The sequence below is a fragment of the Danio aesculapii genome, chromosome 9 (genome assembly GCF_903798145.1).
Source record: "Danio aesculapii chromosome 9, fDanAes4.1, whole genome shotgun sequence".
Lineage (NCBI taxonomy): Eukaryota > Metazoa > Chordata > Actinopteri > Cypriniformes > Danionidae > Danio > Danio aesculapii.
Window position 1 is genome coordinate 9,116,575 of NC_079443.1, and position 27,694 is coordinate 9,144,268.

General features: G+C 36.1%; 1 protein-coding gene across 1 annotated transcript in view; it reads right to left on the minus strand.

The window, feature by feature from the left end:
* raph1a (Ras association (RalGDS/AF-6) and pleckstrin homology domains 1a) overlaps positions 1–27,694 on the minus strand; it is a 150,672-nt gene that overhangs the window by 103,942 nt on the left and 19,036 nt on the right. Inside the window, 1 exon segment of the mRNA XM_056464734.1 lies at positions 5,948–6,004. The gene's annotated coding sequence lies outside the window, so the exon portion shown is untranslated.

Consider the following 27,694-nt stretch of genomic DNA (forward strand, 5'->3'; position numbering starts at 1 on the left):
CTGGGGAACTAAAAACATCTCAGAATTTCTTCAAGGCTACTGGCATTGATTTCACACTCCCCCGACGCCCTTTACAAGTGAATCATGTAATTACAAAAAAAAAGTAATAAAATTAAAGTATCCTTTTATATAATGTAAACCTGCACAAGCCATGTCTATCATTTTACAAAATGTTAAACAGGTATTACAGCTGTACGATTATGCATATATATATATATATATATATATATATATATATATATATATATATATATATATATAATATATATATATATATATATATATATATATTTATTTATTTATTTATTTTTTATTATTTTTTTTTTTATGGAGAGCAGGATTTTCCATGATTCTGAACAGACAACTACACAAAATAACATTTTAACAAGGTTGCTTTCTATTTTTACATTTTTAATTTGTTTAAATGAATTATTTTTACTCATAAAGACTTCACTAGTTTTATTACATGATGAATCAGTGTTTTGAACAAATCACTTGAAATAACAAGTCTTTCTTGAATATATTTTAATAGTTACTTGTCGTTACCTTCTGTCATACCAATTGATACAATAGTTATATAAAGCTTAAATGTATTTAAATTCGATTTACTCTATTTTGATAGCAAAAACTCTTGTCCAAATTATTCATTTTTATCACAGTACTTCTGTGATTATTTTAATGTATTTTTATTTTTTTGCAACAGACAAATAATATTATTGTGGTGAGAAGACTAAAGTTGTTTCATAAGATCTTTCTTGCCCTATTTACACCAGGTATTAGGGTTTGTTTTGGTTGATTGGATCTGGTACAAATTCCTGTTTATACCTGGTTTAAATCTGTCTCTTTTGTCCACTTTTTTACTATTTTCAATGGCAGACTATATGGGCCTTATCAGATTTTTTTTTTTCATGTAATAATAAGACAATGGAAAACAGTAGAGTAAAGAGACAATAAAAAGACAATGGAAAAACTGTAGAGTAAAGAGACAATGGAAAAAACAGTAGGGAAAAAGTTTTTCTTTGTTTCCGATAACAAAAAACTGTAGAAAACAGTTACTGTAGAATCAAGACTGATAAGAGAACTTTTCATAATTTTGTTTTTTGAAAAACAAACTATTTTAGATGGCAAAATTTTACTCTGGCTTGTTTCAACAACACATTCTATAACATTTAAGAATCAAGCCATTTGCTTTTTTTTTTTGTGGCTGTTCAAACACATTTAACCATTTAAGCACTCGCTGATCAACAAAAAAAAATGCAGAAAGGCCTCCCTTTCCTTGCATTACCAAAAAGATCTTAGTTTTATGGTAATGACTTCATAAAATACGACAACAGACATACAAATGCTTTCAATACTAATGTCTCAATAGAAGCTTTGAACGTAAATTTGACTTGTCAATATGATATATGAATGGTCAGACCGCTATAGCCATTTTAATAGTTATAGAATTCCTTTAGTTCCATGATTGCGCAGTTTAACTTTACAAGTTAACTTTAGTTGTGTCCCAAATGATACACTATGACTTAGGCTACGTTCACACTGCAGCCAAATGTAGCCCGAATCAGATTTTTTTGACCACGTCACTCAGATAATGACAGTGTGAACAGCTCAAACCGCATGGAATCTGATCTGTTCAGTTCAGATTTGTGCCACTTTCATATGTGATATTAAATTAGATACAGATCTGATGTTTTGCAATCCAGTGTGAACGGTTATGTCGGATTTCATGTGACTTTTACATATTCTTAGAGCGACATGCACTATCATTCTGTGCTGCAACAATCATCTACTTCACCGCTAGCACACGGCAAAAATTTTACGTCATAAAGTTGGTTGATCATTTTAAAAAACATTTTGAAGGCAAAACTAGTGCTTGTTAACCAATCAGTTTAATGATTAGGACACGTGTTGACCGCGAAGCTGAAGACCATCGGGGGGTGTTGCAGATAGGGGATCCGTGCGCAAAGGAGAGGTATTTTCATTTTAAGGATGAACTTTTTCTCTGAGAGAGAAAAAAGGCAGGCTCTCAACCACCCAAACACCCCTTCTGCACGTGCCTGTTGTTTATAACGAAGTAAAATGAAATAACCCACACGGAGATAAACCAGCTCCGCCTTCACACTACAGCCTGCAGCTGCTCATTAACCTTTGATGAGTTCACTACACTGGTGGTCAGAGAGATGCGCACTGCGGTTGTCATAAATCACAAATGATCAGTGTTTTCTATCACAAGCATTGGCGCCACTAGGGGGTGGGGGGGATGGGGATGGAGTTAGGACAATTCTAAGGGCCCACGCACTTTGGGGGCCCCAAGGGATGTTTTCAGGGGCCCACGACAATCACACATCACCACCCAAGCACCGCTCTTCACTTTCGTGCACGATCAAACCATGCACGAAATACACATTAGTAGAAGCAGAACAACCTTTTACAGTGTCTGTAAAAAGGGAAATAATCATATTAAGCATAATCTGACAATGTGCTTTGTACAGTATACACATCGTGATCATAATTAGACATTTTGTGCTGTCCGTAACAGTAATTTTGCACATGAGGGTCAGTTTAGGATCATGACCTGTTCACACTGCAAATCTGATATTGACCACTTATATAACAATAATGTGAACAGCTATGCATAAAAATCACATCTGAGAAAAAAACATTTTTTTTACTAAACGGAAATTCAAACCATTTCCAAGGTGATATTTAATGGTTGCCAAATAAGTGAAATAAACCATCATAAACTACCAAATAGTACTAAGGCGCAATCATTTATTAGAGAGATCTTTGCTTTCACAATAGCCCCTTTCACACATACAGACCTTTCCAGAAAATTACCAAACAGGCCCTTTTTGGAAATACCGGTAAATTCGTTATGGCTATTTTCCGGAAAGAGAAGTTGTAACATTACCGGTAATTTGCCGGAATGCTGCGCTGTGTGAACGCAGAAGGAAGATTGCCGGAAAGTGCGCGTGCACATCTAGAACGTGCCGATGTGAGACGTCTGATTTAGCCAATCAGAACACTCAGACGCATTAACGTCCGCGCGGTTTATGGAAATAAAAGCCTTTGAATATTTTCCCAGACACATTTAACTGCTAGAAGTTAGTCAGATAACGTTTATATGTTCATCTAATGCCAACAGTATAAATAATTATCCATAAGATGCTTATGATAAGCCGTTGTTTGTTTACCTTCAAGCTCTGCTTCCTTCAGTTGCTTGACGAGTCGCGTGTGCCCGTGAAGCAGCCGGTGAGCGCCAGCACACACACATATCATCTACATCTCGACATGCGAAAGTGTTGCTCTATATGTTTTCATCGAAGTTGTTCACTATACTGATCCATCCACAGAGTTTGTAATGTAGTCAAATGTTTACAAATACAGGCCCAGCCGTTTAGAGGTCATTTCTGGTTGATGTCAGAATTTACCGGTATTTTGGAATGGATGTGTGAATGGTCTTTTCCGGAAAAATTCCGTAATGTCCTCGCCTGTGTGAAGAGCGCTTTTTTTAATTTACCGGTAAAGTTGTGCCGTAAATTTTCCAGATATTTACCGGTATCACTGTGTGAAAGGGGCTAATAATGCAAAATAAATGAAATAATTCACCCTTCGAGTCTGCATGAAGTGTTCAACATTACACACTTCTTTTAAAAGCTTGAATAAGTGCATCAACCAGGTATTTAAAAAACACATTCTTTTTAGAATCTTCAGTGTGAATGTGCTACTTATACTATTTATACTACAAAATGGCGTAGAATAGCGCTTAAATAGACAATTTGGGACGCACCTCTTGTCAACTAGTCTAGACACCTAATGCACAGCCAAAACCCAACACTCATTTGCTCGCTGATGAGGAGAAATGACACTGTGCGTAATTATTGTTCTGTGAAACAGGAGACATAAAGCGTTTGCTCGTGCTCGTCCTCTCCCACTGTCCTCTCTCATTAGCGCAGAGCTAAAGCAGGCGCTCTGAAGAAATGACCATACTTCTGCACCTCCCCCCGACACCAGACGTAAAGAGCCACTAACTGAGAGGGTGGATGGAGGAAAGAGGCGCTGAGGTTTCCTCAAGGCCGGGATGGAGGGGTTAATGATAGTGTAGTGGAATGAACGGCAGGCGGCAGGTCTTAGCCCTGATAACAGGGCAGAAGACACTCGCGGATGTAATTCAGGAACATCAGAGTCCCGGGGGAGAGACGGCGTCTACTGGTTCCATACATCCCCACATGCTTTCACTTTTGAAATGGACTAAAATGGAGCACACCTGAGGATCTCAGGCTTAAAGCAGCACTATTTGAGTTTTTGTTAACTTTCTGGAAGGTTTCAAGGTGTTGAGTCTGTCCACAGATGTTATGTTCTTTTCAAAACAAGCCTCACGTGTCTATGGAAATATCCAGAGTGTTATTAAAGAGTGAAAGAACTGTTTTTTTTTTTTAAAGCCAGTTGCACATAGGATGATATCATAATTTTGTCAGATTTGTAGCTACAATATGGCCTAAAAAAAACAAACAAACTTAAGTTAAAGGTCAAGTCTAGATCATTAACTTGTAAGCATTTTATTATAACAATATATTACATTTTTATATCTTAATTAAGCAATGATTAAACACCTGATAAATAAATAAAAATTATACACTACCTGACAAAAGCCTTTTCGTCGATCCCAGTTGTAAGAGCAACAAATAATAACTTGACTTCTAGTTGATCATTTGGAAAAGTGGCAGAAGGTAGATTTTTCTGATGGATCATCTGATGATCTGCATTCCAATCATCACAAATACGGCAAAAGACCTATCGGAACTTGCATGGACCCAAGAGTCTCACAGAAATCAGTCAAGTTTGGTAAACGAAAAATCATGGTTTGGGGTTACATTCAGTATGGGAGCGTTTAAGAGATCTGCAGAGTGGACGGCAACATCAACAGCCTGAGGTCTCAAGACATTTGTGCTGCCCATTACATTACAAACCACAGGAGAGGGTAAAATCTTCAGCAGGATAGCTCTCCTTTCATAGAAGGTCAAGGTGCTCCAAGATTGGCCAGCCCAGTCATCAGACATAAATATTATTGAACATGTCTGCGGTAAGATGGAGGAGGCATTGAAGATGAATCCAAACAGTCTTGATGAACTGGGAGTCCTGCTAAAAAGTTTTCTTTGCCATTCCAGATGACTTTATTAATAAGTTATTTCAGTCATTGCAGAGATGTATGGATGCAGTCCTCCAAGCTCATGGGAGTCATGCATGATTTTAACTCTTTTTCCACTGCACCATGACTTTATATTCTATACTGTACTTTATTTCTGTTGAGTGACAAGACTTTTGTCTAAGCAAAGTCAGACCTTACTGTCCTAATTAAATAATTAAAAATCAAGGCATGATCATATTTTATTTTGGTAAAATAAGCGTAATCTAAAGCCTTTGCCTTTCATTCAAGCCACTTCTGGTACCAAATAGTCAACTAGAAGTCAAGTTATTTGATTGTTGTTCCTAAAACTTAGATAGGCGACAAGACTTTTGTCAGGTAGTGTAGTTGTTTGAAGCATATTTGGCATCTTAAAAGTCAGGGATTTAGTAATTGGATCTGCACTGTGATCCTTTAATAGACTCTTAATTTGGCATCAAATGATTCTTGTTCCAAATATGACATCTATTATTTTTTGGTATATAAACACGTTACTTTGAATTAGCTGACTTTTAGCTGTGCTCTGCTGTACATCATGATTAAAAAGATATATGACCGTAATTAATTTTTCAAAATCAATACTAAAAATACAAACTAAATCAACTTCAAAATGTAAAAACCGTATAACAAGCTGGTAACCACAAATAAATTGTGCCTCCCTACTCATAGAATTTAATCACTTTAAACATCACTTGCATCTATGTGAAGGAATTTTGGCAAACAAAAAGCAGTCAGCAGTTTTTAGAGCTGGAAAAAGCTTACCTTTGGTCCTGTGGCAGTGCCAAGCTGATTTCTGAATGGAAAGGGTCCTCAATCAATCTGTGAAACAGAAAAGACAAATTAATTCAAGTTGCCCATTATTCATTTTGATTGAAAGAAGAGCAATAAATCTATCTATTTTAAACATCAGATCAGTAGATTTGTTAAGAATACATTACACCGCCGCTGAACCTGACAGTGCAGACCTGATAACATGAGTGAGGAGTGTCTCGCTGCAGAAAACCCCGCCCACATCCAACTGTGATGTCAGAAGCCACGCCTATGTCAATCTGTCATGTTAATCTTTCTGTTTCAGTTTTTCTATCAAATTTTTTGTTTAATTAGTTTTGGCATGACCACAACATATGAACTCACAAAAACATCATAAAATCATGATAATAAACTTTTTTTCCCTCTCCACGAGTTCAAAGCTTAAGCCTGTGTGACCTGGGATGATCAGAATTTAATAATATATATTTTTTTGAGTCAATTCAAGATTGATTAAAGGAAAACATTGAAGTAAAAAACATTGAAAATAAAATGGTAATTCAAAACTCTACATAAACAGGAAGATTAAACAAAGTATAAACTTATCACAAGAAGTATAAGAAATATAAACAACTATTAAATTATTATATTATACATATTTAAAAATGTATTAAAACAGGTATAAAAGAAATTTGAAAAAACAGAGGCAATAAAATTTTGTCAGGTAACTTATGTTTCATTAGTTTAATTTGAAACTTAATTTATGAACTTAAGAGTGTGTGGGATGGATAAATATACTTAGTGTGCATTTTGTTTTTTAACATTTTTGAGACAGAAATGGGATGGGAAGTCGGGTGATGTGTTCTGAACACAGATGTAGCTGACATTACACATGGGTACGGGCAGGGTTCAATGCTCATCTGCAGCAAGCCCTGCTTGGCATGAGCCATTTAAAAAGTTGGAGTCAGAGAGAACAATTGATGCACCCACTGTTCATAACCAAGCTGATAATGCCACAAAAGACAAAGAAATATATTTGCATGGTGCTATAGTGGTCAAGCCAGAACCTGAGATGTTCAGACTGCTTCAATATTACAACCCCAAGATCCAATTAATGCATAATGCACATACAGTAATGCAAGCACAGTACTTCTTGTACCAAGATAAAAGCTCTAAAGGAATAAACTTCTAGCAAATTGAAGTTAACTGTTTGATCAGATCATAAAGTTTAAGTCTCCTCACAAGTCAATGAGATGATAAGAAGAAGATATTGACCAGTTTCTGAAACATAACGCCATTAACGCTTTTCTTTATCAGGATTTAATGGGATAGTTCACTTAAAAATAAAAATAAATATTTTATTAATTACTCAACCTCATGTCATTCCAATTCCCAGAGACCTTCATTCATCAGAACACAAATTAAGATGAAAGATTTTTAGATTAAATCAGAGAGCTCTCTGGTCCTCCAACAGCACCAGCAGTCCCGAGACATACAGAAAAGAGTCATAAACCTAATCAATACTTTCCATGTGACTTCAATTGTTCAACTGTAATTATATGAAGCTATCTGGACACTTTTGTGAGCCAAAAAGCCATCTTTTATGTCAGGTAAGGGTTTGTGTTTAGTACATGCAATAAGACAAAAGTGTGTTGCGTTGCTGACTCTAGTAGCAACATGCCATATGGCCTGTAGTAAATGCAAACAAAAACAACCTGACGTTGACATTATGAAATTGAAGAGCCACAGCTTCGTATGATTACAGTTGAACCACTAAAGTACATGGAATGTTTTTGGTTCCGTTTCTGGAAATATCTCAGGACGGTTGCTGCCTATGGAGGATCAGAGAGCTCTCTCATTTCATCTAAAATAACTTCATTTGTGTGTGCAATGGATGAAGGTCTCAGGAAATTGCTCAGGACTTTTCATTTTTGGGTAAACTAATCCTTTAAAGACTAAGACTCAAATTTTGACAAGTGAAATAAAAGTAATACATTCAAAAATATACTATAGTACATAGAAATATTGTTTATTTTTTTAACTGATTTTCACTCACAGTTTCTGTTTTAGCCATCTGATGTACATTATCAGATCTCTAAAGAACAGCATACAGCAGTTACAACCTTTAACAATCAAGCGTTCAAAAGGTCACATAAAAAATCTAATAAACAAACAAACTTTGCTGTTGTACTAAACTAACAATTATATTGTAACAAAAAGAGTTGAAAATTTAATCAAAGTGTCCTGACAGATATAATATATTATATAGAATAACTTTTTGATTTAGTGGCTAATTCGTATGAAATTGTGTGATCTCATTCATACAATTAAGTATGCTTAGCTTATCCCCCAATGACGGTTGGGTTTAGGGGTGGGGTTGGGTGCCACGCCTTCTTTTAAAAATCCTTTCCGCATGACTGAACTGAAATTAGCCACTAACGAAAAGTTAAATTGTTATTTATTAAATTGTATTAATTTTAACTTATGTTTCCTCGTGAGATCAGGCTGAACAACTACCTAATATAAAGTATTGTCTATGTTATAGAGGAATAAAGCATGTTACATTGCTGTCACTGTTTGACATCTCATATCAACCACCCAAGTACCACAGGAATAAGATGTGAAATGTCACAGGCTGCACACAACACCTCAAATATGTAAAAAAAAAAAAATCTGTGTATGCCCCCGGTGTGTTTTATCTAACAGTAAATATTATTAAAAACTAAAGGCATATTAAATTAAGCAAGACTCTTCTTTAAAGGTAACTGTTAGCATTAGTTGAAGTTATAGTGCCCACATTCTCCAAAAATGAAGTTGTGTCAGATCAACACCCCATCCACTATAAATAAACAGTCAACTGTAGTGGTGTGTGTGGGTCAGTGGGTTAGGCTATTTATACATAAAGTGGGGCTAAAATCCTTTGATACACACACACACACCCACACACCCTTGCTCATGTCTGCAACACAGCTGTTCACTATAGACAACTGTGCCATTTGTGCTTGCATAGACTAGCTGGCCCTGTTCACTTCCCCAAAATGATAAAAAGCACAATAAAAACAAACCAAATCTTAATTGAAAGTCAGCGTGAGTTGAAAGTTGCTGAGGCTTCTATTTCAGTATGTTTACATACTTCCAACAGAAACAGAACATTGAGTAGTGGGCAGGGCTTTTTTGTGCATTATTCCCAAATAGCAAACTAACGTTAAGAGGGGGCTAAGAATTGTGGCTGAAGTTTTCAAACTGATAAACACAGACAGACTTTCATTGAAGATTACCAAAACAAACTTTTTTTTCAGTAGTTTAACTTGCACAGAATGGCTCACTTAAAGATACAGTATGTAAATTTGACACCCAGTGGTTGAACTAGCTATTGCAAGCCTGGTTCAAAGCACACGCAAGCGCAGGTTGCCAGATTGATGACGTCAACAGAAGTGTGCCTGACTCTTGGGCCTGAAGGCTGATTTAAACCATGTTTTACATAAAAAAAAACAACATGTGATAGAATAAAAAAAATGTATAGCTTTTGACCTACACTCTAAAAGAAATCCATTATTTTACTTTTTTTTTTTTTCTAGCAACTGGGGTGCTGAAAAAAAAGTGAAATAATTGCCATTAAATTACAGAAACTTAAAGTAACTGATGGTAAATTACATAACTTTACCAGAAATGTAAATTTAAGGAAATTTCTGTAATAGAACATTCGTTATTTTACGGTAAATGTCTGTACTTTAACAGCAGTTTATGTTTTTTCCGGCATCCCTGCTGCCGAAAAAAAAAAAAAAAAAAAAGTTAAATAAAGGATTTTTTTTTTTACAGTGTAACTAACACCTGAAATTTATACTTTTAGAAATGGTGTCTATTTCTTGCAGCTGAACAACAGGATAAACTGACAATGATCACCTCAGGCACACCTCATGTGCTTTATTCAGTGTTAAATGCTAACAATGTGAGTTCATTGCCATACTACTGAAAGCAGCAGCAGATAGTTCACCTTAGATTTTTGAAACTGAACTTTAGAACTGTGACTCAGTGTAAACCAACACATGTAAAGAGGTTTAATGTGTTTTAATTAGATTATAAACTTTACCGTTTCGTTGGAGTGCAGTGAGTGCCCTATTCTGTGCTTCTGAATGGCTGGATTTAAATTTCTGTCATGTGTCGTCTGGTGCAAACAGCCAAATTGCTTACAGTATCACTGCAAATCTCGTCACATAGCGTGTTATTAGGAACATAGTTAGGAGTTACATATAACCTGCTCAAATTATGTTTACATTTGTAATATTTATATTATTTGCTAATTAATAACCTCAAGTGGAATTCTGAATCTGCGTCTCAGTTCAGAGTCTGCTACTGTCTACCGGAGGTTGCATTTCTGTCATGGACGCATACTTTGAGAGCCTTCCTGACTGAATAAAAGAAATACCCAGGGTGCTGAAATATTATTGGCTAAACTGGCATTGGCCGGGTTAAAGGACCAAAATAAAGACAGCCGTTCCGGCACGTAACACACATTTTCAAAGCAGAATATCTGACTTTAGCATTGTTTTTCAGATAAACAAGAATGGTCACTTAGCGTGTTATTTAAATAACTGCAAACATGTTGTGGTATTTTTATGCTTTAGAAGAGTCAAAAACTTACATACAGCACCTTTAAAGAGTAACAATGTGTGCTAGCAAAATAAACATTTCACACAGACTTTAAGCAAATTAAGGCCACTCACCGATGAGCAGGGAAAGATTACCAATTCACAAGCACACTTTTCACGCATCCAGAGAAGAAAAATCACAACCATTTGCAATTCAAATTGAAGGATGAGCTCTCTGCAGCAGGAAGGAGCCACATAAAGCCTGATGTTATGAGCTTGTTACATCTCGTTCATACTGATGGCTTGAGAAACAAAAGAGCGATTATTGCTGTGACCTCCTCCTGCAGTGGCACGCATCCTTCTGCCCATGCAGACGAAAACCGATACACTTCCCTTGCTAAAAGACAAACAGGTGAGAAGAGAAGAGAAATAGAGCGAGAGCTGCAGAGTGGCGTGCATTTAATGCAGAGTTGCAGGACTGCGGCTTTGACTGCCACCGAGATGCAGGACGGAGCTGTCGAACAGCATCAAAGTGAGCGCTGACCCAATACTGCCTCTCCGTTTACACGTGACTGCACTCGTGGAAGCATCCTTGGCCATTAAGGTCAGTTTCATTCAGAAAAGGAGAAAAACAAACGCAAGCTTTTGATTTAACAAGCTGCAAGCTCCTTTATTAGATTGGTTGAAATAAGGTTGTATCAAACTTGAATGTAATGCAAGAGGGATGAATCAATCAAAATCATTAATGCTGATTTATAAATGATCAAATACTATCATATACACACTGTCGTTTGATTGCAGATGACCTATTTTAAGCATCTGACCAGTGCCCAGCAAACACAAAACGTTGTTCTAAAGTTCCCATATGGTTTCTGTTTAGTTATTTGTTCTGTTTGGCTATACAAGAGAGTATAACAAACAGCATTACCCACTACTAAAAATACCAGTACAAACATTAGAAATAAATGAGCAAATTAGATAAGCACAGTGTCAAAGCAAAAGCAAAAGCCATTGCAATGTTATGGAGATCATTGCAATTGATGCCCAACTTTCAGCTTTGCTGAAGATTTTGGTAAATCTTTCAATTTATTGTGTCACTCAATTTTTTGCAAACCAAAAACTAACAATCCAATAATGGTTGCTGTGATTCTTGTAACTTAACCTTAATATTTACTAAATGATGAAGTATGATGCAAGTTTATTATAAAAATGTGAATTTTCATGAACAGATATTGTCACTTTTGAGATTAAATGAAGCATCATGCCAATGAATGTTAATAGGGCAGCACGATATTGGAAAAATCTGACATTGCAATATTTTATTTTACTTCGATAAATATTGCAGTTTCTCAAGATGATTTGAATAGCTCGTTTTGATGGTTTTCAGGGGAATCTAACAGTATTCAGGTAAAGGAATTGAATAATCACAATGCAAAATTGCTTTTCTTTTTCTTGATTCTAGTCAAAACATTAAATATACATATAATTTTGTTTTCACCTTCTGAAGAAATATGGCAGAATTTTTCTTTAAAAGAGTTTTTCTTTAAAAGAACAAAAAATATCTGCCAATGGGGTAAGTAAAATAATATTATTTTGCCTTTGAAATTAGGACTAGAAACGAGAAACGTCTAAGTAAGAGTAACTTTTTTTTTTGCATAAATCATATAAATTTTTAAAACGCAATTAATCTTTATTACACCTCCAAACATCATAATTTTTGTGCCCAAATGTTTTAAATTCTCTTGAAATGCTCTGTCAATAGGCCTCAAAAACACATGCAAATAATAAACTTTTACTCTGTTATGATTAACTTAAGCACGGACTCTACAAATCACACGTGTTGTGTGGCTCTTGTTCAACTACAATTAAAGTCAGAATTATTAGCCCCCCTTTTGAATTTTTTTTCTTTTTTAAATATTTCCCAAATGATGTTTACCAGAGCGAAGAAATTTTCACAGTATGTCTGATAATATTTTTTCTTCTGGAGAAAGTCTTATTTGTTTTTTTATGAACTATTTTAAGGTCAAAATTATTAGCCTAAATGTTAAAAATAATTATTTCTTTTATTAAGACATGAATTGGTCTGGATTAAGTCATTGCATGCTTTATCACCCTTGGGACAAAATAATGAAGCTTAAATATTTGTTTGTATGTAGAAATGGCGTTGTGTTTTAATTTGTGATTGCTTATTATAGTATGCTCGGTTATTGGTCTACATCAGTGTTAATAATTAGTTTATGTTTTCTTAATATTCTCAGACTCTTTCTGTGTATGTCTGATGAAAGTCAGGAGACCAAAACATTAATACATTTTTGAGCAAGTTTGGTGTGCAGGACTGCTAGATTATTTTTAGAAAGGTATGTTTTTTACTACACACCTATAGTTTTTTCAGGTAAGCTGAATTTAGACTGATTAACAACCTAAAAACCTGAAGGAGAAAGTTCTAAAAAGGTTCTCCTAACACAGAGAGAACATTCTATTTACACTGAAAAAACTATCAAGATTAGATGTGAAACATTACCCTAATTTTTTTTTTTAATTGGATGAATGAACATTTTTATGGGAATTGTTGTTTTGATTAAAGCTATATCTTCTTGTTTAGAACAAAAAGAGAATTTAAATTAATTGACTTTCTTCAACAAGACAAGCATGCTTTGTGCCAGGTTGTATAAAATTGTTCTCATGGGGATAAAATATATTGTTTAAGGCAAATTATTTATTTTTCATTGGGTCAAGTGATCAAATTTAGATGTGAACCATAACCCTATATATATACATTTTTAATTGGAGGAATGAAAAATGCAGACATCCTGGATGCAATCCAACACAAGACGACAACACTTCAGAGTGCAAATAAAGTTTGGGAAAGTTTAACTTAGCTAAAAATATATTTACAGACAGACGAATGTATGTACAGTAAGGATGGAAGGCTGGACTTTTGGCCAATACTGCAAACCCCATTTTTATTTTAGGTTGTGATGAAGCAGAACTATCAATTTCACTTTTTGATGAACTAATAAAATAGATACAGTAAGTGGAGGCAATTTGAGCTTGATGTTGATTGTAAGAAGTATAGGGTTGAAGATCTGCATTTTAACAAAAAAATAATACAAAATTAAACAAAAACTGAACTACATCTTGCATTTAGAGAGATACTTATTTCACATTGACACTGGGTCATGCTTCCCTGTTCCGTTTTAACTTGCAGATGAGGCAGACATCTGTGTGTATTTGTTTTATTAATGCGTGTATATCTGCATGCACGTCTCTGACCCTAGAGCTCTCATTTCAAAGCCAGAGCTGTAAAGAGGAAGCTCCTCTTCCCCCTCCGGAGAGACACAGATTAAAAGAGGAATGGAGGGAGCCGCTGACAGCCTCTGACTGCACCGCCAAGAGCTTTACTGTGTCACCTGTCTCTTCAAGCTCCAGGCCTGCATTTGGAATTGAAATAATGAACCTGGCAGAGCCTAAGAGCTGCTGGTGGTGCAGCGGCGACCGAGAGTCATTATTAGGTCAGTAGGACTCGCCAAAGGAATGGACCAGAGGCCATACTGTGGCTTTGATATGTGATGGGTGTTTAAAGGTGAAAGCCACTGCACACTCTATCTCTCTCTGTCTGAAGCCCCAGAGAAGAATTACCATCAGCCATTCAAGAAAACGCTCTTTAGCATCATGGCTAGTGGTGGTAATTAGACTTCAAGCAGCTCACAAGAGAGTAAGCTGAGAGAACTGCAACAACTGGGTCATGCAAATGGTTGGAGGTTCATTTCTAGCACCTCTCTGAGAGGTCTGGTGTGACTCGCTGGTTTAAAACGAGCAAATAAATGCTGTTATTACAATCAATGGCATTTTAAGAAGCAAGTCTCAGAACAGTGCAATCCCTAAAACAATTTACATGAGGCTAAATATAAACGGTGCTTTAAGGTGGTGCACATTTGAGAAATGTTGTCAAATTAATTCATAATTTAGGCATAGATTTGTCACTGTATGACAAACCAGAAAAACTCATTAGCAGTGTTTGCGAAGGGGGGGGGGGGGGGGGGGAGATCACTATTGCTCACTATTTTTGAAAACCCTAACTATATATTTTAAACCCAAAATGTCTGATCTACAGTATGTTAAATCAGGGAAAATTTATTTTATGATTTTTTTTTACTTTTATTAAAGTCATAAAGACAGTAGAGCCAGTTAAATTCCTACTAATGAATCCTGTTTCAAACAAATCATGTTGTTCTTTTGAACTTCTATTCAAGAAATAATGATGACACATATTGATTCTGAACCTTTAATCAGCATATAGGAATGATTTCTGAAGGATTATGTTATTTTAACTTGTCTATAACTTGTCTATTTTATTATCTAAAAAAATCATATTCACTGTCTCAATTTAGTCCAATATGGGGCAATCAGTTTTTCGTACCAGGAAGATCAGATGCATTCAAACTGTGGGAGTCTAAAGGAATCATTCAAGATCTTTATTTGATGAATTCAGGATGATATCTTTTGATGAGTTGAGGCTTAAATTTAATCTCAATAGAAAACATTTTTTCCAAATACCTTCAGCTAAGAAGTTTTGTTAAAGCAAATCAAGATAACGATTTTAATAGACCCCCATAATCATCTTTAGGAAACATGATGATAAAAGATAATCTGAGAAAAGGTCTCATATCAGGAGTTTCATGGTTTGCTGACAATGAACTAATCCGAAAATTCATACTGTAGGTTGAATGCATGGAAGGAAGATTTACAGTCTGAAATTTCATATTTACTGTACAAAACTTGTCAGTGAATTATGTAGACAAAAATATAAAATAAACAATATAATTGTACATTAATTGTAATCGCCCAAGACAGAATGTTTTGTTAGAAAAAAAGCAATGCAACAAAGTCATGCATATTAAAAGGCATGGGAATAAGTTAACACTGAATAGCATGCAGTCAATATGACAGTTATGGCAATTCAAAGTAGAAATACTCAAAACTACTTTGTGCTCTGTAATTTTAATAAAACAACAATGCTAGAATAAATTTAGGTACATTTAGGTAAAGTTTGTTTACTATAGGTATATGGGTTTTATTTGAACAAAGTTAATAACAAAATGGTCAAAATGACTGCCTTGGTAGTTCTAGTGTTAACAAGAGACTATATATGTCTAACATATCTTTAAGGTTCTTTAAGATGTGGACTGTTTTAACTTCGGCAAAATGCCAAGCAACCACACATCATGTTAAAAACAACGCTTTAACATAAACATGCGTGCATCTGGCAGTGCATCTGTAGTGACTTACAGTGCATTCAAGGTATGTATACATTTTAACTGCTTGTGTGCATATGTGCTCCTTGGTGTTGTTGATGCCATAAACTACCAGTTTGGACACCTTTAGAAACATTGCCAACAATCTGGAAACCACACAGCAACCCAACAGCAAAATCCACATCACGGCCTCCCTGAAAAAAGCCTCCCTGGTTGCATTTATAGATTTACCTTCGAATAAAAACAGATAAGGTGCAGCAGTCTGTAAAGTTTTATATGACTCAAACAATTCACTTTTACACCAAGCAGCATTATATGTTGATTAACGCAACAAATCTATGCAAAATCTGCTTCCATCAAACAGAACTCCTGCTTTATTCCTATTGAATTAACTAGATTTTGCCCATAAGATCTGATGAAGAAGAGCAAACCTGACTCCTCCTGTTGAAAAGTATGCAAGCTATCTTGCATTAGCTAAAAATATTAGCATATTATGCAACCATGTGTCTCTTGTAAAGAGTGTGAAATGGCTCTATGAGCATATGAGGTGCACATGAAGCAACAAGACTTCAATTTCTCTAGTCAGTGACACAGATGAAAATTCACAACCACCACCCACCACGACCTCCAAGAAATCTCACACAAAAGCTTCTCTGTGCACTTTTCTTTTATGGGAGATTATGCTTTGAGTGGCCTAACTCCCATGACCACACGTCAGGCTTTTCCACCAAGTGTATCCTAGACTGGGCCACATGGTCTTCTCACCTTAACACAACCAGAGAGTGCTTTTTGCTAGCATGGTGGCCAATGAAGAAAATAGCATCATTCAAGAAGGATACATAAGAGACAATCGCCTGAACATTAAATCATAGCAGGAAAAGGCACAAAAACATGAAAGAACGGTGTTAAAATTGAGCTGCTGGAGAAACAAAATAAGCAGGAACAATATTGGTTGCAGCCATTTCCCCTATTGAGAAAATAGAAGTGTATCCAGAGGCTGAAGTGATGTTATATAGAGAAGCTAGCCAGCACGAACAGACGGGAAGAGTTTTTTAATGGATATCAGTATAATATGGCAGTGCCTCTCTCAGGGTAATACTATAGAATCCAAGGTGAATGTCAGAAATATTAAGAGTCCAGAACCGACAGGGATGTCTTCCTCGTTTTCCGTATGGGTGGGAGAGTAAGCATGAGAGGATACCTCATCCGTATTGATTGCTCTGCAGGCCGTTAGCCTTTCCCGGAAATACTGCAGCTCTGTGTGTGCACTGCGATCTGAGATCGGTACACATGGACTAGAGAATTGAAGCACTGTTCCAAATCAACTCTCAGATTTAGTCTGCTATTAGGGCTGCATGATAAATCGAAATAAAAACCACAGCCTCACTTGATCAAAAGCTGCAATAGTCATGCACATCTTGCCAATAGACCTGCATTGATTAATCGATTTTAAACCATAATGTTATAGCGATACTTGTGGATCCACACACACACACACACACACACACAAGCGTGTTACTCTGCAGCGCAAGTTTTCTCCACCCAGTCTATCATGGATCAGCTGTGATATTCCCAGCCCATAGACTGTAACCAAGGCCGTTTATCTGTATCCGCAGCACTCATAGGTAAATTTAGCCGCACTGACCGCCAATCACAGCTTTTTCTGTCGAGTGCGGGAACACAATGACCAATCACAGGTGTTTGAGAACTCGCTCGACTGCCCTCAAAAAGCGGGATAATATTTACATTTAATCATTTGCTATAAATGCTTGTGTTGTTCTGTGTATGTACTTGAGTTTTGTTTGATACATTCAAAGAGTGTTTTTGAGCAGGTAAAATAAAAGGTACAGCTCATATATCTGACTGCTGCACTAAAGGACAAAATTGCATTACAAACAATATGTAAATATGAATGTATTTATAAATTATACATTTTAAGGTACAAGAATTCTTGCGCTATGAAGTAAAATCTAAACTTGTGTATGGAAAGCATTGTCAACGCACTGTGAATGTTATGGAATTAATATTCAAAAAAATGTAACAATCTAAATGTAAAGGTTTTAAAGGTTTTATTTACCTTAATATAAGATTTTATATATAATTTATTAAATTGAATTTAAAATACTGTAGTTATTTTCTTAATTTGTAATGACAACTTTATTGGATTTATTGGATAAAATGGTTTTAAATACACAGTAGCATATTGTAGCATACTTCGTGATTATGCTTGGTCTTTTTTGGTGCTGTTAAAACCACCACATCAGACCTATGAAATTATTGTAAATGGCAATTTTGATCAGATAAATTGCAATTAGATTTTTTCTCCAAATCGTGCAGCCCTAGTTGTCAGGGAAGAACAGTTCTGTGATTAGAAGTAAATCTCTGAATGACAGATGGAGCTTTTGTGCGAAAACTCTAAACTCCCATGAAGAAACACAGGAAATCTCAAAGCGGTTGACTGGAAAATGAACTGAGTTTATAATAAAAGCATGTTATTGTGATATAATTCAAATGATTTCAAATGTAAAAGAAACACAGAGCTGTAGTTCACAGAGAATCTACGCAAATAGCTGTCATTAGCTACGTTTCCATCCACCTATTTTTATGCGCATTTTGGATTTGTACGAATAAAAGAAATAAATAAATCTGTTGATGGAAATGCCAAGATGCGCATAACTGAGTAGGATAAACGTTTTATTTGATAATAAAAGATGCACGCATAAACACTTTTAACAAACAAATTCCAAATTCCAAAAATGTGTGTGAATGGACAAACCAGCAGGCTGAGCACATTGTAAAAGATCTGAAATGTTGTTTAGGTCATTCTAAAACACCTTAACCATTTCAGTATTAGTGTTATTACATTATTAATCAGCTCCAGAACTGTCAAGAGCATCTGTACTCCGCATTTTACGCCTTACAAAGGCCACCGCGCGTTCACTGCGTGTCAGGATTGCCTTCTGAGGCGCAATTTACTAAATAAAGAAAAGATTGCTGCAGCAATTTCTGTTTTTACTGTTGATATTTGGTGCCAGTTAATCAGGAAGTGACGATTTTGTTCTCTTTGACTCGTTGGATGGAAGCGTTGCCTTATTCGTACATCTTTTATGCGATAATTCAGTTTTGCACATAAAGTTAATTCACATTTTTGGAAGGAAACATAGCTAGTGTCACTGAATGATTATCTTTGACTACAACTCGATTTAATCGTTTGAGATTATGAACTTGATTTTATGATCTTGTCAGCGAACTGCAGCTCTGCAGTAAATGTTTCCTCATCTGAAAGCACCTGCTACAGATTTACAGTTGATTATGGAACAGGTACTGACCAATTGCACACACAATCGCCTTCGATTAATCCTGAAGATCTATCTGCTATACACTGCGTAATCCACATGCTCATACTGGAATCTTATCAATAATGGTATATTGTATAATTGTATATTTAGGATCCTTTGCCATCACTAAATAGTGATACTTCTGCATACTAAAACTGTATTTACAAAAAAAAAAAACAATAAAATAAATTATTTGATCAAATAAAATTTTTAACAGGGCGACGCAGTGGCGCAGTAGGTAGTGCTGTCGCCTCACAGAAAGAAGGTCGCTGGTTCGAGCCTCGGCTAGGTCAGTTGGCGTTTCTGTGTGGAGTTTGCATGTTCTCCCTGCATTCGTGTGGGTTTCCTCCGGGGTGTTCCGGTTTCCCCCACAGTCCAAAGACATGAGGTAAAGGTGAATTGGGTAGGCTAAATTGTCCGTAGTGTATGTGTGAAAACATAAAAACATGCTGGATAAGTTGGCGGTTCATTCCGCTGTGGCGACCTCGGATTAATAAGGGACTAAGTCGAAAAGACAATGAATGAATGAATGAAATTTTTTAACAAATTAACAAAAGCACATATCAATATTAACTGAAAATATTAAAAGGCCATACCAAATCTAGTCTTTTAAATGGGTTGTGTGTATGTCCGTGCAAACTTATTACAATATTTTTATATTAAGTTCCTTTTATCATATTTAAACCAATGTTGTTTCTTTAAACCAAAATTAGACACTATCGCGAGCTATCAATTGTTGTGGTATTTCATTATTTTCAATGCTATGGCTTTTGTGTGACTTTCCAGTGCTACGCCCTTCTTTAAGCACAATTTATATGAAATATCAATATTTTACTATTGAATTATTTTTAACATGAAAATAATATAAGAAAGAACAATTGATCAAAAAAAATTGAGAACAAATCACAAAGAAAGACTAATGCAGGCCTTAGGCAGGAATCTGCTGAAGACCCATCACATGAACTCCAGCAGACCTGCTTTGAAATTCTATCCCTTATCCATGAGGAAGGAGAGTAAAGCCACGAGCCATCTCTGCTTTCACACCACAGTAGCTGTCTTTATCACATTAATACACACAATGGAATCTGTGCGTGCATGTCTGGGTTTAATCGCAGAGGAGCTGATTAGTTTCTGCACACCACAGTTGGCGCCACTGGAGGGTCAGAGTGATCCGTTTCAGAACACACACATGGGGAGTATTTAGAAGCATTGCAATAGTGAGAATATTTCAGCGGAGTCATGGACATCTCTAAGCCAAATATGACAACAGGAAGGATGGAGCAATGCCACTTTGGTAAAGAGCTCTTTAAGAGAATATATACATGTTGGCGTCGATAGAATTTTGTGCATTGTAGCGTTAATGCACATTGTGTGTCCGGAGTTAGAGTGCCCATTCACTGCCCTTTTCCAATCTCATCCATCTCTCTCTTCAGCTTTGCTTCCTGTCTAGGGATGCAACGATTAACCAATTTTACTATTAACCGCGGTTTAATTTATCACGGTTAATTAATCGTAAAGGCTCATCAACATTGTGTTTCTGCATGGAACAAAACTGCTCCAACTAAAAGTTATGGCAACTGTGCGCTAGTTTAAAGTTCCAAGCTTGTACACCAAGGCTAATATGCACGCACACTGAATTAACAATGGGCGAGGCTGTTCACATATCGCATCTTTTGTGCGGTGCGTGAGAGGCGCGACACACTCACACTTTCCAGACGCGAGTCACGTGACAAGAACTGAACGATCAGCTTTACACTTTGTATGGAATATACACATTTATTATGCACACATTTTTATTTATTTATTTATGTATTTATTTATTCCTTGATTGTTCCGTCATTTATTTTCTGTGTAAAATTATTGCTTATGTTTGAATGCCAAAAACTTTTCGCTTTGTTTTAAGTCCAAAGAGAAATGGACTATAGTTTTTATTATTGTTTTGTGCTGTATTAATTGGTACTGAGCTGCAATAAATAACACTTTAAATATATAAGGAGTTTATAAGAAGTGTTTTGAAATTAATCAATGCATAATAATCGTGATAACCATGAAACCGTGATTATTCCACAGACTATAATCGTATAACAAAAATCTATAATCATTGCAACCCTATTCCTGTCCAGCTATCATAATACAGATACCAAAAATAAATCTTTAAAAAAAAAGAGGATGAATAAACTAAAGCTTGGTATTTGCAGTGGATTCTGAATTGCTATATCTACAAAAAATATATATAAAATAATAATAATAATACATACTTCACAATTATGTGTGTCATTAGTAAGTGATGTCCTTATTGCTCAAAAATTAGAGAGCTCAAGTGCCAAAGTGTGTGAAACCTTTTTATTGCAATGCCATAAATTTCCCTTAGGTTTTGATTTACAAGGTTTGTAAATCAATAGTGTCACTGAAACTGAGCCCTAATCAGGGACAACAGGGCATTGAATGCAACCAATTTGATTGGTTTTACCCAAATTTGGGTTAAAATAACTCATCATTTTAAGAGTATAGTAACTGCTTTTGAGAAATACTTTGTTTCTAAATATAAAAACGTTGACAAACTACAGTACTTCCCATCTGGCCTTCATTTTAGAAGACATGGCTGAACCACATAACAAGAGAGGGTGATGTTTTTTCTCAACTCTCAAAGACCAGGGAAAAAACAGCCACCAAGAAACCAATGGTTATGCCACTTTTAGGCATGGGACAATATGGAAAATCAAGGTTTTATAACCGCGAAAAAAATATGTAATACTTTTCCTGCAGTATATGCATGTTCTTTTTTTTGTAGTATAGGGCAACAGCATCTCCAGCAGAAAAGGTGCCTCCACATTAAAATCTACTGGTCAGCCCACAATTCACTTATAAACTAACACAAGCATGGTATAGACCTGAACAGTGCAGTGGCTTTACTTTACATCCCAAAAAAAGAAAGATCTTCAATGATGCCGTTGCAACTTGTAAAGGAATCTGTGTATTTGAAACTAATGAAGACTGCAGCAGTCATCATTTATTTGAATTATTTAACCTGGCATGTTTACGGTTCAAAAATATTTGGAATGATTCTAAATATATAACATGTTGTGTTCAATGGGACAAAAATTTTTTTTTTTACCCAGATATTTTTAGACCCATGCCTAGCCACATTATATATAGTATATCAGCAATATCACACGAGTAACAGTGTGATATGGCTGTATATAGGCACTGGTGGGAGGCGTGCATCCCCTAGTGACGATATACAGCCATATGGCAATGCTACTCATGTGATATTGCATTTATACAACAGTTTGACGGCATAATCAAGTATATAAAAAAGAAAATCAAACAGGGAGTGTCTCAAAACCCTTTTGTATGAGGAACTACTTTCTTGACCAATGCCACTTTAGAGCTAGTAGTTGAATGATTCTCTAGCATAATGTCTAAAGTGATGAAAAAACAGGTGATTTTGTTCACATTTTAAGATTATAAGGCTGAACGGCATGAAATGCCATCAGTGTACAAAGATTTCCCCGTATTTCTCTGTTGCAATCGAGAGATTAAAATAATTATCCCAGAAAAAGCCAAAGCAGCGCAAACACTACCAGATTACTGTTGTGCTTGCAATAAGAAAAACACTAAACACATACAGGCATTTCTTCTTTCTTCCTTTTAATGAACTAATCTGCGGTAACGAACACAGGAGATGCATTAGAAACAAACAGGGGCCAACCAAAAAGTAGAGTTATACAAAGAGTGGCCAACACAAAATACATCCCATCTCACACTCCCATCTCATGAGTTCTATCTCACACTCAATACACTACAATTACTATGGCATAAATACAGCGCTACAACATACAATAGAGAGAGATTGACTTTGAAAGTCACTTACCAGTTTAATAATGATTTGATCAGCTGTAGTTAGAAATTACACTGTTTTTCTCCTCTTAGAGCTTATTACGTGTCCCTGTCACTATCTTGTGGAGGAACATCATCAACCATCTTTGCTCAAAGACAGGCTAATGGACACCGACACACTGTCTCTCCAAAATTATAAATATTTTAAAATAGACACTATCCTTATAAATAAACTGCATAGTTGCAATCTAAACTAGACTTAAAATCCTAAAAAAATAATCCTTAAAAAAGTACATTATGTTGTCTAACAGCAGGAATATTTGTCAAACTGTAGAGTGTCCTCTGCTTGTTGCTGTATGTGGGCGGAGTAATACACAAGAGTGAATGGTGAAGAGGCTGTACAAGACTGTCATTTGCAGAATATTGCACGGCTATCAGCCAATCAGATTCAAGAACCAGACAGAACTTCTGTATAAATGTGAATATATTATATATTTAGTTCTCCCATTGAAAACAACAGAAGAAATCAATTGACCTTAATAAAAACAGAATGGAGGATACACAGCTTTAAGAATGTGAGTTGCAGGACCAGGAGCTCAATGTCCTAATGAGCCTAATGTATTGATCCCAACCAGAACATTTATGATCTGCATGCAGCAGATGAGAGGTGTGCAGAGACACAGATATGAACAGAGTAAAAAAAGCCTCTCATTGGCAGAGTCGAGGCCATGACAACACAAAGAGTGGTGGATCCTCAATAACCTGACAACAATATGTGCAAAAAGAGCACTGCTCTCGTGCATGATACACATTCCCTTACTAAATCAAAGACTTTCTGCCCAAACATTTGATAGAGCTTTCTTTTGAACTTTGACCATAAACTTTCTGACATTTTCCAGAGAGCTTTCATACAATGACATTTCTGATTGACAGTACAAGCAAAACCTACATTTTTCTGTCAGTTAATGCAAGCTTCACTAAATAATGGTGTCAATCAGAACAAATACTTTAGAAAATTTACCACAGTGCTGGATGTGTCAGAGACAAAAACAGCTGGGATGCAATTATGTCTCTCCTTGCATTACGACAGCTGTTCCAGGCATGTCATAACACGATCAAATGATTTTCTGTGCAGTAAGGAGTTCACTCTTACAGTGGAATATATAAAGGATAAGGTTACTCCCAGTGCAGTCAAACTTACTTACTGTGAATTATGAAAGTAGCAGCTCATAGCAAGGTAAGCTAAAGTTTTAAACTACAGTCAAGCTAGTTTTTGAAAAAGCAGCTGAAATAAAAATAACTAAAAGTAGCTTGTCGAAAAAGCTACATTGCCTTGATGTTAATACTTCATGGCAATGTGGAGCTTCCTGTCATATAATCTGGCCTATTTGCTGACACTGTCTTTTTTAACAATGGAGAGGGAGGACGCATGTGTTGTATTGTTCCTCACAATAGTACAGACTTGAGCTAATTCTGAATACTGCAAACTATATAAAAACTGTAAACAAACACAGCCACCACACATGTGAGTTGAGAACAAACTATGCCACTAACAAAGAAAACAGGTAAATAAATTCAGAATTCATAGTTTAGTTCCCACAAAAAAACTGCAAATGCTGATGAATATGTACGTTTAAAATAAGAAGTCTGTCATTTCATATTATGCTCTATTGTTTAGTTTTTATCATCACAAAATACATTGTTCATACTAGGGCTCCACGAGTCCTATATTGTTTTATTTTAGTTGATGTATTGTTTTAGCATCGATATCGCAATGTACAAATCTGCAAGTCACATCACAAAATCCACAATATTACAGTAAATTGGGATTATAATTAACCAGGAACCACAGAACATCTTATTTTTACATTTAATTACTTAATTTCTGCAAATCAATACTGTTAGACTCAGAAAACCATAAAAGTGCTATTTCTTTCTTTCTTTCTTTCTTTTTTCATCTGTGCTTTCATTTGTGTATTGTATTTTGCATATTATTTGGATAATTTTGTAAATTTTATCCAGATGCTCTCTCCCTATAATATCATCCCAACCAATGTGAAATCTGAATTATTTCCAAATAGTTATTTAAGTCGTATTTATTCATTTTCCCTTTGGCCTAGTCCCTTTATTAATCAGGGGTCGACACAGCGGAATGAAGCACCAACTTATCCAGCATATGTTTTACACAGCGGATTCCCTTCCAGCTGCAACCCATCACTGAAAAACATCCATACACACTCATTCACACACATTTACTATTACAAATACATTACATTTTAACTTACCCAATTCACCCATAACACATATTTTTTGTACTGTGGGGGAAACCCACGGAGGAAAGCCACGTGAACACGTGGAGAACATGCAAACTCCACACAGAAACGCCAACTGACCCAGCTGGGGCTCGAACCAGTGATCTTCTTGCTGTGAGGCGATTGTGTTACCCACTGCACTATCGTGCTGCGATAACTTAAGAACCGAAGAAAAACTAAATATCGCAATCAGGGGCACCTTTAGGGGGAAAAGTTAGGACGATAGTAAGGGCCTACGCATTTTTTTTTTTGTGGGGGGGTGGGGTCTGAGATAATACTAGGGGCCCATGAACCAGTGTTTTTGACTAAGTGAAAATTCAAACCGTTTCCCAGATGACGTTTGACGGTTATGCGTATTGGGACGCACCTAATGACTTATATTAATTATTTAGCAGCTTATAGTTTCAAAATATTTTAAATGTTAAAATAAAATATAGTGTTCAGTAAAAGCAGTAATCACAATACAATGATATTGTAAAGCCATGATATTTTTATCCAAGGTAATCACACCGTCAAAATCTTATATTGGCCCATGCCCAGTGTGTGCCCCTTTGCGTTCAAGTTTTCTACATGGATATTGGGGTCGCGAGCAAAAAAGTGTGGGAACCCCTGCTGGCATTGTTATTTTGGGAGGCTGAAAAGTGTGGGAATCCCTGCTTTAGAATGCTATATGTTATAGTTATCTTTATAGTTATCATTCTTGATTTAAATGAGGTGTAAAATTGACACTACCACAATTTCTACACTTCTTATTCAACCTGAACCAGCTGACAGTGCTCAAAGACATCGAGCTACCAAAATAAACAAGCAATTAATCAATAAACAGCGCTATAAGAAGAGCGTAAACCTTCATCCTGATCTCCATCCTCTCATTCTTCCCCCGCTCCACCACACAGGGAACAGAGCAGAGCGCTTGGCACACTGGGAAGCAACAATATTGGATGAGTGAAACAAAAAGCAAATGTGGTTAGATTTTCCAAGCACTGATTTCAACGTTTTGTCAACCAGCCAGAAAGTTGTGTCTATTCATACCATGTATTCTTTTTTACGATCTGGCTTTCTGGTAAGCCTTAAAATTAATAGCTGCGAGATTAGCACATTTTAGGACCGCTCAATAAAACCAGTAACAAACCAGGTTGCATGGGTATATTCAGGTAGAACTACATACAGGTCAAGACAGAACAACTTGTGATGCTCGGATTCCACTGACAAGGCTGTGCACAGAGATTTGCTGGAGCTCAGATTTGGCAATGCAGATAACTGTGCAGTGATGGTGCAGTCAGAGACACGTCTGCCACTATTTGAGCTGACAGGGAGACAGCACAGGCCATGTGATAGTTGATGCTCTATCATGCAAACTCTGCCCGCATTGTCACTCACTTCCTGAACACACTTGGCTGCCTCACGAGAGTAGGTCAGGACTGATACAGAGGCAATAACAGCGGGAGGCTAGCAGGTTGCTACTTTACACATACTGAATACAAATAACACAGTAACTCTAGCTAACATCAAAAAAGATATTAATAATGACACATTCCCTACTTTTTGTATTAGGAAAGGCAGTTTATTTATAATTCCTGGTTATGTAAAGCACTTTGAATGATCACTGTGTATGAAATGTGCTATATAAATTTTATATGGCACATTTCATACACAAAGATCATTCAAAGTGCTTTACATAACCAGGAATAAAAGAGACAAGTATAAGAAAATTAAAACAAAGAATTAAAATGATTAAAATGTGTTAAAACAGGTTTTAAAAGAATGAAAAAGAAAAGAAAGACACAATAGTGCGATCTGTCGGATGTAGCACAAGGCACACCTAAACATTTCAGCCTATTACCGTTTGCTTGACAGAGACAACATAACTAAAGAGAATGGCAAACAGGAGCATGAGTGGCGTAGCTCATAAGGTGCATGGCAACATGTTTTGACACGATTGATCATGAACCCGGTTCGAATCCAGCGTCTGATGATTCCTTCACTACATATCAGATTTTGCCTACTCTTCATCCCAAGGAAGACAAGTAGGAATCATTAATAAGTGTGTGGTATTATGTTAAGCGCATTTGAGCATCACACATTATTTGCACATTTATTTAATGGAAATGTTTCCGATTCACATATGCAAATTCGTCTTCAGATGGCGCCTTTATAGCATTGTGCGTGCAGTCGATCGCTCTGATTACATTGGGAAAACCGGCGATTGCTGCAAATTGCACTTTAATGTTTGGCTGGTCAACTGTATGGCATGGAAACCTTATATACCTGCTAGACAGGATGATCCCGTCCCATATAGCTGGCATTGCACGGCTCAAAGATACTTTGTAGTGTACAATTTAACATAATTGCCTCTAGAAGTCGCCAATGGAAATAAAACAAGCACACACAAGAAATGCACGTACGCCAGACATGAAACTTGGCGTGG